The sequence below is a fragment of the Rhinopithecus roxellana genome, chromosome 14, assembly GCF_007565055.1.
Source record: "Rhinopithecus roxellana isolate Shanxi Qingling chromosome 14, ASM756505v1, whole genome shotgun sequence".
Lineage (NCBI taxonomy): Eukaryota > Metazoa > Chordata > Mammalia > Primates > Cercopithecidae > Rhinopithecus > Rhinopithecus roxellana.
In genome coordinates, this window is record NC_044562.1 from 23,242,321 (window position 1) to 23,257,324 (window position 15,004).

The following is a 15,004-nucleotide window of genomic DNA, read 5'->3' on the forward strand; positions in this document are numbered from 1 at the left end:
TCAAGTGATTGTTCTACGTCAGCCTCCCAAGTAGCTGGAATTACAGGCATGCACCACTACACCCAGCTAATTTTTGTATTTTTAGCAGAGACAGGGTTTCACCATGTTGGCCAGGCTGGTCTCGAGCTCCTGACCTCAGGTGATCCACCCTCCTCTGCCTCCCAAAGTGTTGGGATTACAGGCATAAGCCACCGTGCCCAGCCTGTTTTTCTTTTATTTGTAAATTTAGATATTTCTGAAGACAATATTAATTGACAGGGAAGTCATTATCCTTCTTCTTCGAATATGCCTGCATAAATCTATGGCATGAAATGCACACATTTCCGACAGGACTCCTTTAGTAATACTCTGTCAGTTTACAAGATGCCCTGACACCATAGCATGACTGGATGAATTATTCTCCCGACATAGCCTAATTTCCAATAGTCATATTTCTTAAATATTTTTGAAATTATTTTTAATAGAAATTTGTAAGATTATCAAATTCAGTATTTTTCTGATGGACAAAATTGTACCTGAACTGTCTTAAAAGTGCCACTTTTTATTTTTTAAAAGCAACAGAAAATGAAAGGCATTCATTTTCTAACTCCCTAGTGTGGATCCTTCCTCCTGTTAACAAACTCAAATTTTTAGGAAGCTTGAATTCTTCCAATTCCATTTTAATGCCATTTTTCTCTCATTCTGTTTTCAGAGGCAATGAAGAACAGCTGGTCACCATTCTCTGTAATAATAACCTTCATATAGTTGAAACCCAAACGGTTTTGGACATGGTACTTACAAAAACATCTCCTTGCAAATGATGTAGTCTTTTTGGTATTTCCCCTGTAAATAGCTAGATTCCTTATAGCCGACCCTTCCAGCAACTATCACATTTTAGCTCTGTTTAGTATAATGGCAAGCATTTTCTGCTTTGTCTATCAGGAATGTCTTCCTAGGAGGTTTCACAATAAAATTTATTGTGTTTAATTTATGACGTACAATGTAAGAAGAGTGGAATGCTTTTCTGTTAGGATTTGCATTGATCATGAAAGGTTACTATAGTGCTGGTCTGCTTTGCCCAAATTTGCCAAATTCTGAAGAGAATGCCAATTAGAAGTCTATAGTGCTTTTCACTGAAACAGACTGAGGCCAGTACCAGGTGATGGGGACCTGTCGCTGTTGGCCAGACTCTATTTTTAATTGGGAGAGAAGGCAAATGCTAGATCAAATACAGTGTTTACTAAGTGACACCAATAATTCCAAGTCATAGCCACACCCCAAAAGAGCTGAGGAAGTGACTAAGTCCTTCTGAGGTCGTCTTTTCTATTAGTAGCAATGTAGCCAAAAGTCTGAAAACGCTCACATTTTGCTCTCTTTAGGAAAAGACAACATTGATTTTAGAGGTTTTTGTTATGGAGGCCAGGGGGATTTTTCCAGTGCAGCACAGACAAAGCTGGGTTTGGATTGGGAAGCCAGACATTTCTTGGCGCACATTCCCTACTTGAATGGGATTTGTTTGCCCCCTCCTCACCTCTCCCCAACCCCCAGGCAGCTAGAAGCCCCACCTCCTCACTTGGACCATATGGGGAAGCTGGCTCAGTGGCTGTTATTCTACTGACTCCAAGTTCACGCAGCTGTTCATCCCCTGCTTAATGTACCGGTAATTACAGCAATGTGCTCTTCTCTTTCCAATCATGTAACTTTTACTAATGGAAAATGATTTGTTTTTAACAACTTCCATGCATTTCTTTCTCGTTTTAATAAGAAAGGGTGTCTTGCGGCATTGAGCGATTGAATTCTCTATAAAAAACAAAAGTCTCCATATGAGTTTCCAGCTCCATAGGAGGGCTCTGTGGGATTGGCCAAAGGTGGTGGGGAGACTTAAGTGGGTGTAACTAACTTGATATGAATAGGTCAGTTGGGAAACAAAGCAAGCTCATTGCCTTCTGCACATGGAGGTGGTGAAAGAACATTTTTTAAAAATGTGAAACTGGGAAGAATCAAAACTACGAATTGAGCTCTGCTTTCATGATCCAAACTCCATGTACTCTCAAAGAACTTTTAAGACAAATATCTGAAGAGGTTTTCACTTATTTTCATTCGATCTTTCAGAGCATGTAAATGTCCTCCTTTGATGAGAAATGCTGATGGTTGGGGTTGGGTGGAGGCTGAAATGATTACAAGTGCCTCACTTGCTGTAGCCATGCTAAGCTACCAGGCACAGATCAAACAGGCATGTGTTCACATGATTGTTTTATTTGTAGATAAAATATAGACACCTTGGACTTTCCTTCCTTATATCCCCTAAATGGCACTGGAAATCACTCTAAAAGGATTATTTTTAAAGCAAAACTTTTCCAACTCATTAGAGGATTTCAGTTTTAGACTTTTATTTTAAATAAATGGTTGAGTAGCAGTTGTAACAAAGAATGTGAAATCACACCCTTGTGTGTGGATGGAAATACTACTACACAACACACATAGCTAATTTTATCAGAAGGACGACAGCAAAAGGAATGCCTTCTTTACATGAGAACTCAAAAGTCAAGAGCATTGACAAGATGACAAACCATGATTGTGAAGTGGCTTTGCCACATCTTGACATTTTAAAGATTTATGTAATTCAAGATTTATCTAAAATTATAAAATACATATCCTGAGCTCAAAATTCTTTGATGTTAAGATGTATCCATATCTTTTAAGGACATTAATTTTATTCCTTGTGCATTTCCTTTCTTCTATTTGTGGTTAATAATGACATGGCAGCCAGAAATCATCTATCTTCTCCTTCTTATCTAGCTCCCTCCAGAAGTCATTTTTTCTTAGAGATTTCTTTGGAAATGTTATGAAGCTAGAGTGAAGTCATTTTTAAAAACACACATTGAAACTTAGAACTGAATAATTTTTAAATATTTGTAATAACTTTGGCAAAACCGTTGCTTTCCTTAAGAACCACAAGACCACACCAGCAGCAAAGAGGCATTATTGTTCCTCTGGAGTCTTGAGAAGTTCCTCGTGTGACAGACTCCAGCAAACGGGGTCTGTGCTTCGCTCCTCCATAAATGCACCACAAAAGTCTAGATCTGATTTTGCCCTCTAGGAATTCTTGTGCCTTGATTTATACAAAGCAAAAATTATGTTTAATATTTTAAAACTAGCTTCAGGAACTAGAATCTTCAGAATTAGTGGTCTGACTCTAGTCATGTGCATATCTTACATCATCTTCTATTTTTTCAGATGGTTGCATCAGTAGCTTTGGGAATATTTTATTTTTAAGTTTTTAAGTCATTCTGGCATCCACTAGACCATCAAAAATATAACTATGATCTAATGAATGCCCAAATAAGTTGTCGCATAATAACAGCTACTTATCATGTTCACTTTCCCCGTTATTCATTTATTCATTCAGTATTAATTGAGCAACTCATATGTGCCAGGCATATTCTAGGGACCCTAGTGAACTCAAAATCTTAGCTTTATAAAGGTTGCAGTTCAGTAGGAGGACATAAACAAATAAAATATATAAGTAAAAAAAGTTAAATAGCAATGAGCTCTAAGGACAAAAAGCACTGTATAGGGGACAGAATGTGAAGAGAGAGTTTCAATTTTACATGGAGTGAAAGAGAAGACCTCAATATGTGACTTTTGAGCACACAAGGGAAGGAAGTAAGATATAAGCTTTGTAGATATTTGAGGGAAAAACTGTCCAAGCAAAGAGTACAGCAAGAGCAAATGTCCTAGGGGTTATGAATGTAGAGTGTTCAAGAGTGCCGAGGAGGCCAGTGTGCCCAGAGTACAGATATTAGGAGATAAGTTTAGAGAAGTGAAGGAAGCCAGATCTTAGAAAACCGTAGTTTCTTATAAGGACTTTGGCTTTTAATTTGAGATAGGGGAAGCTGCTGGAGATTTTTGAACAGAAAAATGACAGAATCCCGCATAACTTTTAACAAAATAATCCTGGCAGTTATGTTGAGAGTTGATTTAAGGGCAGCAAGGGAAGCAGCAGGGAGACAGGTTAGAAGGCTATTATAATAAGCCAGGCAACAGGACAAAAAGGGTAAAGGTGGAGAAAGTAGATATAAATGGAGTTCCTACTATATAGCAGGCACTATGTTAGGCTTTGTGGATACATCAGGGGGAAAACAGTGGCTGTGTTCCCGGGGGCTTTGCATTCTACTGGGAAGAGCCAGGCAATCAACAAATGAGCCAGTGCATACATAAAATATCAGGTGATGATAAGTTATATCTAGAGAAACCCTAACATGTTCCAAAGTTCATTATGGCAAACACCTAGAAACAAACACAGTCCTGTATAGTGGGGACTGGAGAAGAAAAGTATGGCATATTCAAACAGAGACTATTATGTAGCAATGAAAACTGAGTGATTATAACTACATGCAACATTGAAGATGGATCATAGCAATATAATAGGAATACAAAATAAGCTAGTTTATATTTAAAACATTATATTTTTTATAAAGCCTAACACATACAACCCAAACTAATATTTTTAAAGAAGTACAAATAGATGTGTTAATGTATATCAAATGAAATCGAGAACATTGTTAATACAAGATTCGGGGTAGTAGTTGTCTTGAATGAGGAGTGGCAAAGAAATTATTGGGTAGTCACATGGGTTTCTGTGAGGGTTCTAGCTTCATGTTGGATGTTGGATTACTGGATTTAATTATATTATTTGCAGGGAAGGAAGAATGAAGGAAGGAAGGAAGGAGGAAGGGAGGGAGGGAGGAAGGAAGAATGGGAGGCAGGGAGAAAGGAGGGAAGGAAGGAAGGAAGGAAGGAATAAAGGGAGGGAGGGAGGGAGGGAGGGAGGGAGGGCAGACATTTTACAGGGTTAACATTGAATATATGCCGTGAACCATGGATTATAATTCATCTAAATGTGTTTCCCTGTGGTGTAGGGTGGGAAAAGTTATGGAGTATTTGCTTTTATATATGTAAATTTGCCAGGGAAATCCTCTCTAAGGAAATGACATTTGAGCAGAAGCATGAATGGATTGGAGAAGTGGTTGGAGGAACAAGGAGAAATTCCTGGCTGGAGTGGAGTGAGCGAAAAGAAAGCAGCAGGAGTCGAGGTCAGGGAGGAGCAGGAACAGGTCATCTTGGCCTTTATAAGCTGTGAGGAACTCTGACTTATACTCCAGCAGACACTGAAAACAACTGAGAGGTTCTGAGCAGAGGAGTAACATTACCTGCTGTAAATTTTAAAAGGATCATTCCTGCTGCAGTGTGGGAATACACCAGGGTTTCTCTGGACAACTGACATCTTGGACTGGATGATTCCTTGTTGTAACAGATATTCTTCTGCATTGTACGATGTTTACCATCATCCCTGGCTTCTCCCTAATGAAACTATAACGTCATTCCCTACCCCCTAGTTATGACAACCAAAATTGTCTCCAGATATTGCCAAATCAGGGGCAAAGTCATTCTGCTTGAGCACCACTGGAATGTGTTGAAGGTGGCAAAAGACAGAATCAGTGAGAGGGGGTAGGAGGATGTTGTTGCGCCCACCAGAAACAATGGCTGGGACTAGGGCAGAAAGGCTCTCTTTTCTAAACACATGTATTCATAGTTTGGGTCTGTACCCACATGGCTGGAATCTCTACAATCTGAGGATGTTCAGAAATTCTCAAAGATGAAGTCAAAGATGAATTCCCAAGTCAAATATTCATTTGCACTCAAATATTTCCCAAGTGCTATAGAAATGGGGTAAATGTGAGCATGAAATCATCCATATGGTGATTCCTTAAGGACTAGGTCCAAACTGTCCACTTCTTTTCCTCTTGGCTTTGTCCAGTCTGGCAACTCATTCTTTGATTTGCATCCAGGTGAGTTCCTTGAAGCCCTGAACCGAGGACTTCTTGTGTACTTTAACAGTTGTTATATCCGAAGATATTCTGATTGGCAACATTTTTAACATAGAGAACTGTTTAAAGAAAATACTGCCAGCACACAACTCATCCACAAAATGCTGTTTTTGAAGAAGATAGAGGAGGCTGTGACTGAGATCATCAGAGAATCAGCCCGACACCCCAAACATAATAGGGCAAAGGAGTCAGATGAGAATTTTGTTCAGTAGGAGACACTGGACAACAAGACAGGACCCTTGACCTCAGAAAAGCAGGAATTCAGGAATATTATAGAACATGAAGTAGCAGAGCCATGGAGCAGAATTTACAGCACTAATCTTGAGCGCTTTCCCCCGAGGACTCTGTCCTGTTTTCAGAAAGGCCTCTGGGAAGGCCAGGCTGTGAAAGGTAGAAATGTAAACACGGGGACAGGAGTGGCCTTCGGTCTAAAGAGTGAGCCACGCAGGTTTCTAGTTGCCAGCCTTCCAGTAGTGGTACTGGGAAATGGTTTTATAGGACAGACAAATCACCCGAATGCAGAAAATGCAATTCCACTGAAGCAAATCTAACTTCCTTTCCTGACGGAGAATGTAATTAAATCCTGCTTCGGAGGACGGTTTGTATCCTCTGCTGCTGGGGGTCTTGGCTCATGCTCATCGCTGGTGTTTACAAGATGATATTCCCTGCCTCCTGTGACATGCTGAGGCAGCCCTGACTTTGAAGATGGGGTGGTGGTGCATGCGAGGGAAGGGGGATGAGTAAGGCTGTGTTTTATTTGCAGAGCTTGGCTGTTCATCTCTCACATTCACATCTGACACCAGAAGCCCACACCATGCTTGACTTTTCCAAAACAGTGATTCTAATGTAACACCCTAACGAGCTGTATTCACTTACCTTTCAGAAGGAGACTGGGGGGACATACATCCACAAGGTGAGAGGAAGGGGCGATTGTAACAATATTAAATGTGATTACCACCAGCAGAAGTTCTGCGAGATGAAGTGACTGAATCACAGCTCACAATGTCATCAAAATACAATTAAAAGTGCAATTTTACCTTACTTATTTAGTTATTCACTTGTATTTTAAAAGTTGAGTCATTGGCAGTAATCTTATCATGGCCTAAATGAAAAAAATCTAAGAGGTTCATGAATTTGCTACTCACTTTTGGTCCTACAGTCACTTTGTAACACATAATCTCTATTTGGAACATAGAATGTCCTGTCCAAGATATTCATCAAAACTCAAGTTTGTTGTGATATCAAATATCACATCTTCTCCCTTCTCAGTTTGGATCTGCTTCTCGCTGGAAATCGACAAAGGGAAAGGGCTGTGGGGGTAGGGCTTGAGAGGCACCTGATTTCCTTTCTGTCTTTTACACTGTGATCCTAATCCTCCCTCTAACAGCTCACCAGTGTCTGTCATTCAGATCCTAGCAGCAGGGAGACTTATTTGAGGGAGCAGGGAGCAGCAGAGGAAAAGCCTTATTTGAACTGGACCTTCCTTATCAGGCTTCACATTTTCAGGGTTCAACAGATGGCTAAGGTTGATGTTTCTGCTCAAGAGTCATTTTCATGGATTTGCAGAAGACCCCACTGCTGAAGTCCCTTTCACCTGGACAGATAGATGTATCTAATTATGATGGTAGACTGCAAAGCTTTGCAGCTCCCGGGGACACAGTGTTCATTCCCATCTTCTCCTGGGGGGATGCCTGGCCCATCTAGTTGGATTTCTTAGAAAGACTCAAGGGCTCTATCTTGGTTCTCTCTCCCACATAAAACAAGGAAGGGAGCAAATTTGCTCCTTTATTCCGGCACTCTGAAGTGCAGACAGGCCCTCCCCAGGGCAGTGACCCCTACCCCTCTACCTGAAGCCACTGTGCTTTCTGGCAGTCATGAGTCAAGCTGAGCCCATATTTTCCACACATTCCATGGCCTTCTGAATCATTACATAGTCACTCCTCACCAGAGTTGGGATAGAAGGGTTACCACTAGCTGTGGAAGAAGAATGGCACCGTGGCCAGTAACAGCTCTCTCCCAAGGCATCTCTCCACTGTGTTCTCTTTCCCTCTCCTCTGTAAAGACTCTTACAGCCTTGGAAAAAAGGAGGAGATATAGGAATTATGGAATAGTTTTTTTTTAACCTTTGTAAAATCTTTTTATAGTAAACTCTCTCATACACATCTTGTTATCTGATGTTAATTATTGGAACCTAATTCAAAGTTATGTTAGAAAGATTCCCATTTAAGCTTCTCTTAAATTTATAAGAGAAAATTGTTCATAAATTAAATTATAAGGAAAAGAGAGTTGATTTTCTATATTCTTCCATGTTTGGCCTTTCCACATGGTCATGGAAACCACCTTACCCCTCTTAATTTTTTAGTTCTTTTGACAGAAAATACAGAAACTATGGTTCCCAACACCATAGGGCAGTACTACCACTGTCTTCACCACCTCAAGCAATAGACTTTCCAACCCCTTCTCTCCATTAAATGTCTCTATTGCCAGACTCTTACTAATTTATCTTACTAAAGATAATATTTGAGTGTCTCTCTTGTGCCAAGAATTGTAGAGTTCTGGTGGCAGAAGATGACAGAGATTTTTTTGTTTTTGGTTTTTTTTTTTTTTTTTTTTTGGCCTAGAAAAATTTATAGTTTAGTCTAGTTCTTTCCACTGGAATCTGAAACAATATATAAAAACAATGCCATAGTTTTCTTCAATACAGTTTGATCAATGTAGAAATACATTTTCGTAACAGCTGAGGATTCATACTATATATTATAATGTTGGTCACAATAACTGAGTCTGATGATTGAGTTGGGAGAAGTTGGGTGGGGCATGGCAGAATGTGCCCCTTTAGGTCAGAGAGAAGCTGGTGCCACCAAAAGGATCCCTGTTTATCACAATCCACTAGAACGTTTAATTGCTTTGTGTTTGTGTTTTCTTTCATAGGACAAGGTCAGGGAAATAAGCATTTCTACTCAAACTCCCAAATAGTACTGAAAGAATATCAAATGAAAAGGACTATAACGGTATATTTTAAACATTTTTTCAAAAGAATTGGCATTTACTTTTAATTCCCTCAGTGTCACCCTAAGCTCTAGTGTTAGTAACTTAGAAAAATATAACAACAACTAATCCATTCACTATTAAAGAAAATGTTATAAACTCATTTGGACTGAGGTGTTAATTGTTATTTTTAAGGTTAATGGTTATTAGTTGTTCCTGATCTTCTAGGATACCATTTGCATTTTAGGCTTTCAGGCTTTTTTAAAAAACCCAAATGTTCTTAAACCTGAAGGACTTGGTTAGATAAACATTTTGCGGAATGATGGCAAAGCCTGCTGTGACAATTTTTTGATAGGGTGACTACCAGTACTGGCTGATCCTCCCACTCAAGAAACACACTTAAATCCAGTGCTGGCTTTGGGAATGCTGAGAAAACATTGGCTTTGGGAATAGAGAAAACATCAGTGGAACAATGAAAAACAGAAGTGATTTGAAGGACAGCTTTAGGCTTCACCATACTCTGTAACCGTTAAATAACTCCCCATTTTCCCCTACTCCCAGCCCCTGACAACCACCATTTTAATTTCTATTTTCATGAATTTGACAAATCTAGATAACCTCATGTAATTAAAATCATACAACATTTACCTTTCTGTGATTGCCTTATTTTACTTAGCATAATGTCGTTAAGATATATTCATGTTTAACCCATGCCGGAATTGTCTTCCTTTTTAAGGCTTAATAGTATTTCATTGTGTGTATACGCCACATTTTGTTTATTCATTCAGCTATGGATAGAAACTTGGGTTGCTTTTATTTTTCGCTATTGTAGACAGTGCTGCCATGAACATGGATACGCAAATATCTCTTCAAGATGCTGCTTTTGATTCTTTTGGGTGAATATAAAGAAGTGAGATTGCTGGATCATATGACAATTCTACTTTTTATTTCTTGAGGAACTTCTGTTTTTCACAGTGGCTGCACAATTTTACATTCCCACCAACAGTGTACAAAGGTGCCAATTTCTCTGCATCCTCACCAGCACTGTTATTTTTTTTTTTTTTTTTTTTGATAGTTGCCATTTTCATGGGTGGGAATGATATCTCATTGTGGTTTTGATTTGCATTTCTCTAATGATTAATGATGTCGAGTATCTTTTCATATGTTTGTGGATCATTTGCATATCCTCTTTGGAGAAATGTTTATTCAAGTCTTCTGCCCATTTTAAAACCAAGTTTCAATGCTTCCTGCTATTTATTTTGAATGTGCTTTACAAGTTAGAATTTCTGAATTTTGACCAGCATGACATAATGCCACTCAGCATGGCTTTTCAGGCTGGTGTAGGGCTGGTAGAAGGATGAGTTAGAATGAGCAAGGCCAGAACTCAGAGTTCAGACAGGGGCAGGGAAAGATAGATAGTCCAGAGAGAACCATTCCTTTCTTCCTTCATGCAAACACACATGCAAATAGCAAGGTTTTGTTCCATGCTGCCATGTGCTAGGCACTGAGCTAGAGATATGTAAAAGGACACAGTGGGACAGGATAACTTTGGGGTTTGGAGGGTAGAATCTGCACTTAGCCTGCTTGGGTGTGAATTTTAGCTGCAGTATCTGCAGCGTGTGGACATATTTTGACTGGGTTACATCATAAAGAGCTTTTGTCTCATGCTAAGAGCTTACTTGTAAAGCTGTAAGATGGGACCCATTGAAGGGTTTTAGGTATTACAAGTTTCAAAGAAAAACAAGTGAAATAATCTAAACTTTTAAGGAAATTATCATAGAAAGACAGATTTAGAAAACAGAAAGGGGAGGAAAATCCCCCTAAAAGCAAGAGCCATAATGGACACAATTAAATGCTAGGGTCTTTGTTCTATAATTCTATAGTTGACTAGTTATATGACCTGACAAAGTCATTTTTTTTTTTTATTATACTTTAAGTTCTAGGGTACATGTGCATAACGTGCAGGTTTGTTACATATGTATACTTGTGCCATGTTGGTATGCTGCACCTATCAACTCAGCAGCACCCATCAACTCATCATGTACATCAGGTATAACTCCCAGTGCAATCCCTCCCCCCTCCTCCCTCCCCTTGATAGGCCCCAGTGTGTGATGTTCCCTTTGCCGAGTCCAAGTGATCTCATTGTTCAGTTCCCACCTATGAGTGAGAACATGCGGTGTTTGGTTTTCTGTTCTTGCGATGAGAATGATGGTTTCCAGCTGCATCCATGTCCCTACAAAGGACACAAACTCATCCTTTTTTATGGCTGCATAGTATTCCATTGTGTATATGTGCCACATTTTCTTAATCCAGTCTGTCACTGATGGACATTTGGGTTGATTCCAAGTCTTTGCTATTGTGAATAGTGCCGCAATAAACATACGTGTGCATGTGTCTTTGTAGCAGCATGATTTATAATCCTTTGGGTATATCCCCAGTAATGGGATGGCTGGGTCATATGGTACTTCTAGTTCTAGATCCTTGAGGAATCGCCATACTGTTTTCCATAATGGTTGAACTAGTTTACAATCCCACCAACAGTGTAAAAGTGTCCCTATTTCTCCACATCCTCTGCAGCACCTGTTGTTTCCTGTCTTTTTAATGATTGCCATGCTAACTGGTGTTAGATGGTATCTCATTGTGATTTTGATTTGCATTTTTCTCTGATGGCCAGTGATGATGAGCATTTTTTTCATGTGTCTGTTGGCTGTATGAATGTCTTCTTTTGAGAAATGTCTGTTCATATCCTTTGCCCACTCTTTGATGGGGTTGTTTGTTTTTTTCTTGTATATTTGTTTGAGTTCTTTGTAGGTTCTGGATATTAGCCCTTTGTCAGATGAGTAGATTGCAAAAATTTTCTCCCATTCTGTAGGTTGCCTGTCACTCTGATGGTAGTTTCTTTTGCTGTGCAGAAGTTCTTTAGTTGAATTAGATACCATTTGTCAATTTTGGCTTTTGTTGTCATTGCTTTTGGTGTTTTAGACATGAAGTCCTTGCCCATGCCTATGTCCTAAATGGTACTACCTAGGTTTTCTTCTAGGGTTTTTATGGTATTAGGTCTAACATTTAAGTCTCTAATCCGTCTTGAATTAATTTTCGTATAAGGAGTAAGGAAAGGATCCAGTTTCAGCTTTCTATTTATGGCTAGCCAATTTGCCCAGCACCATTTATTAAATAGGGAATCCTGTCCCATTTCTTGTTTTTCTCAGGTTTGTCAAAGATCAGATGGCTGTAGATGTGTGCTATTATTTCTGAGGACTCTGTTCTATTCCATTGGTCTATATCTCTGTTTTGGTACCAGTACCATGCTGTTTTGGTTACTGTAGCCTTGTAGTATAGTTTGAAGTCAGGTAGCATGATGCCTCCAGCTTTGTTCTTTTGACATAGGATTGTCTTGGCAATGCGGGGTCTTTTTTGGTTCCATATGAACTTTAAAGCAGTTTTTTCCAATTATGTGAAGAAAGTCATTGGTAGCTTGATGGGGATGGCATTGAATCTATAAATTACCTTGGGCAGTATGACCATTTTCACGATATTCATTCTCCCTATCCATGAGCATGGTATGCTCTTCCATTTGTTTGTGTCCTCTTTTATTTCACTGAGCAGTGGTTTGTTGTTCTCCTTGAAGAGGTCCTTTACATCCCTTGTAAGTTGGAGTCCTAGGTATTTTATTATCTTTGAAGCAATTGTGAATGGAAGCTCATTCATGATTTGGCTTTCTGTTTGTCTGTTACTGGTGTATAAGAATGCTTGTGATTTTTGCACATTAATTTTGTATCCTGAGACTTTGCTGAAGTTTCTTATCAGCTTAAGGAGATTTTGGGCTGAGACAATGGGGTTTTCTAAATATACAATCATGTCATCTGCAAACAGGGACAATGTGACTTCTTCTTTTCCTAACTGAATACCTTTTATTTCTTTCTCTTGCCTGATTGCCCTAGCCAGAACTTCCAACACTATGTTGAATAGGAGTGATGAGAGAGGGCATCCCTGTCTTGTGCCAGTTTTCAAAGGGAATTTTTCCAGTTTTTGCACATTCAGTATGATATTGGCTGTGGGTTTGTCATAAATAGCTCTTATTATTTTGAGATATGTTCCATCAATACCGAATTTATTGAGCGTTTTTAGCATGAAGGGCTGTTGAATTTTGTCAAAGGCCTTTTCTGCATCTATTGAGATAATCATGTGGTTTTTGTCTTTGGTTCTGTTTATATGCTGGGTTACGTTTATTGATTTGTGTATGTTGAACCAGCCTTGCATCCCAGGGATGAAGCCCACTTGATAATGGTGGATAAGCTTTTTGATGTGCTGCTGGATCTGGTCTGCCAGTATTTTATTGAGCATTTTTGCATCGATGTTCATCAGGGATATTGGTCTAAAATTCTCTTTTTTTGTTGTATCTCTGCCAGGCTTTGGTATCAAGATGATGTTGGCCTCATAAAATGAGTTAGGGAGGAGTCCCTCTTTTTCTATTGATTGGAATATTTTCAGAAGGAATGGTACCAGCTCCTCCTTGTACCTCTGGTAGAATTCAGCTGTGAATCCATCTGGTCCTGAACTTTTTTTGGTTGGTAGGCTATTAATTATTGCCTCAATTTCAGAGCCTGCTATTGGTCTATTCAGGGATTCAGCTTCTTCCTGGTTTAGTCTTGGGAGAGTGTATGTGTCCAGGAAATTATCCATTTCTTCTAAATTTCCTAGTTTATTTGTGTAGAGGTGTTTATAGTATTCTCTGATGGTAGTTTGTATTTCTGTGGGGTCGGTGGTGATATCCCCTTTATCATTTTTTATTGCGTCTATTTGATTCTTCTCTCTTTTCTTCCCTAGCGGTCTATCAATTTTGTTGATCTTTTCAAAAAACCAACTCCTGGATTCATTGATTTTTTGGAGGGTTTTTTGTGTCTCTATCTCCTTCAGTTCTGCTCTGATCTTAGTTATTTCTTGCCTTCTGCTAGCTTTTGAATATGTTTGCTCTTGCTTCTCTAGTTCTTTTAATTGTGATGTTAGAGTGTCAATTTTAGATCTTTCCAGCTTTCTCTTGTGGGCATTTAGTGCTATAAATTTCCCTCTACACACTGCTTTAAATGTGTCCCAGAGATTCTGGTATGTTGTATCTTTGTTCTCATTGGTTTCAAAGAACATCTTTATTTCTGCCTTCATTTCGTTATGTACCCAGTAGTCATTCAGGAGCAGGTTATTCAGTTTCCATGTAGTTGAGCGGTTTTGGTTGAGTTTCTTAGTCCTGAGTTCTAGTTTGATTGCACTGTGGTCTGAGAGACAGTTTGTTATAATTTCTGTTCTTTTACATTTGCTGAGGAGTGCTTTACTTTCAACTATGTGGTCAATTTTAGAATAAGTGCAATGTGGTGCTGAGAAGAATGTATATTCTGTTGATTTGGGGTGGAGAGTTCTGTAGATGTCTATTAGGTCTGCTTGCTGCACAGATGAGTTCAATTCCTGGATATCCTTGTTAACTTTCTGTCTCGTTGATCTGTCTAATGTTGACAGTGGGGTGTTGAAATCTCCCATTATTATTGTATTGGAGTCTAAGTCTCTTTGTAGGTCTCTAAGGACTTGCTTTATGAATCTGGGTGCTCCTGTATTGGGTGCATATATATTTAGGATAGTTAGCTCTTCCTGTTGAATTGGTCCCTTTACCATTATGTAATGGCTTTCTTTGTCTCTTTTGATCTTTGATGGTTTAAAGTCTGTTTTACCAGAGACTAGGATTGCAATCCCTACTTTTTTTTGTTCTCCATTTGCTTGGTAGATCTTCCTCCATCCCTTTATTTTGAGCCTATGTATGTCTCTACATGTGAGATGGGTCTCCTGAATACAGGAAACTGATGGGTCTTGACTCTTTACCCAATTTGCCAGTCTGTGTCTTTTAATTGGACCAATTAATCCATTTACATTTAAGGTTAATATTGTTATGTGTGAACTTGATCCTGCCATTATGATAGTAACTGGTTATTTTGATCGTCAGTTGATGCAGTTTCTTCCTAGCCTCGATGGTCTTTACATTTTGGCATGTTTTTGCAATGGCTGGTACCAGTTGTTCCTTTCCATGTTTAGTGCTTCCTTCAGGGTCTCTTGTAAGGCAGGCCTGGTGGTGACAAAATATCTAAGCATTTGCTTGTCTGTAA

The 15,004-nt window shown here is 39.1% G+C and overlaps 1 long non-coding RNA gene across 1 annotated transcript; it reads left to right on the forward strand.

Annotated features, from left to right (window-relative positions):
* The first annotated feature begins 1,587 nt into the window (after positions 1–1,587).
* LOC104656096 lies at positions 1,588–6,911 on the forward strand. The gene is made up of 2 exons (XR_747068.2): positions 1,588–1,639; positions 5,832–6,911. It is a non-coding gene; the product is annotated as an uncharacterized LOC104656096 (long non-coding RNA).
* The last annotated feature ends 8,093 nt before the right edge of the window (positions 6,912–15,004 follow it).